The sequence below is a fragment of the Muscardinus avellanarius genome, assembly GCF_963383645.1.
Source record: "Muscardinus avellanarius genome assembly, chromosome: 10".
Classification (NCBI taxonomy): Eukaryota; Metazoa; Chordata; class Mammalia; order Rodentia; family Gliridae; genus Muscardinus; species Muscardinus avellanarius.
The window spans coordinates 69445331-69446873 of record NC_137796.1 but is presented as its reverse complement, the minus strand read 5'-3'; positions in this window follow the sequence as shown (position 1 = coordinate 69446873).

Below are 1543 nucleotides of genomic sequence, written 5' to 3'. Positions count from 1 at the left end.
TTGTTCTTTAGCGGCCTTAGGAATTTCCCTGTAAGTTATTTCCCGCCCTGTGCCTGGGCTTAAATCTCAAGAGGAAGTTAAGCTAAAAAAAAAAACTTAAATTTAAGACTAAAATAAGACTTATAGAATCAGACTCTATTATGATATAATTTTTTAAAAAACACACTAAATTATTGATCTTACTAATAATTATAACAAATTTTGTATTAGCAAAACTTAAACTAAGCCTTAATACCTAACTTAAAACAAAACACTTAAAGCAAGGCACAACACTCAGACCAGTGTCACTGTGTCCATTTACTTTCACTGTCTCGAGTCCCTGCCCTCGCAGCTTCTGGGTCTCTGTCCTCTCCCAATCCTCCAGTCTCCTCCCTATCTGTCTCTCCTCTCTCTCCTCTTCTCTCTTCTTTCTCTCTCTCTCTCTCTCTCTCTCTCTGTACCCCCCCCCCGCCCCACACTCTCACCCCTCCAGCTCTGTCTCCAACCTTTCACATGCACCTGGAAACTTGCTGCTGCCCTGGAGAGTGCGGGGTCTACACTGGTTACCATGGATATCCTCAGCTCCCACCACCACCACCACCACCACCACCGGGAGTAAAAAGGACCCCCGTAGCTCTGCACACGCGCACTAGAAGGGCCCTTTGCCGACTACATCTCCCAGAAAGCATCCGGCATTTAGCGGTCCAGGAGGTAGCGGAGGGGGCGCTCTCCCCGCAGGGGGTTGCCATGGGGACAAGGAGGCTGACGGCGTCCTAGTGAGGGCTGTGATTGGTGCAGGACCCTGCAAATCCCGGGAAGGTCCTACAGAATCGACGAAAATGTGGTGGGGGGCATGCGCGGTCTGGAAGGCGTTGCTGCCGTCCGTTGCCCCCCAAAAGGGTACGCACGCCGACGAGGGCCAGACGCCTGGATTCGAGGCGGGGAATGTGGGATGAGATGGCCTGGAGAGCGGCCTAATCTTCGCGGCCACCGCAGTCCCCAGGGGACGGGAGGAGAAAGTAGAAACAAGGCGGGGGTGGGGGAAGGGCGAGAAGCGCCCGAGCTGGCGCGTGGAGCATTCTGGGAGACGTAGTCTCGTCGGGGACGGGGAGGACGGCGAGTGCGCATGCTCAGGAGCGTGGAGCGGCCCGCTGAGCGCAGAGGTGAGGGCGGAGGCCTCTTTACCGGGAAGGCACGGGAGGAGGCGGCTTGAACTCGGGGTTTCCAGCTGTCCAGCGAGGCTGGGTGTATGAGGCAGGCGTCCGGGAGCTCGTTGCAGACGCCCTACGCTGTCGCGCGAGGCTTGTCAATCACCGCTATTGCCACAGCGACAGGCGCTAGGAGCCCTGCCCCTCTCCCGGTTGCCATGGCGACGCCTGGATCGGCCTTGGCTCCCCAAAGCGGAAGTTGCCCGCGTAGACTGTTGGGAAATGTATTTCCGGAGCCTTTGCCGGGACTCCAGGCTTGACTGTGACCTGAGTTTCTCCCAGGGTTTCAGGTTGACTTGGAACCCTGAAAAGGGAGGTTTGACCCGCCGAATCAGGCGGCCCTCAAAATTGATTCC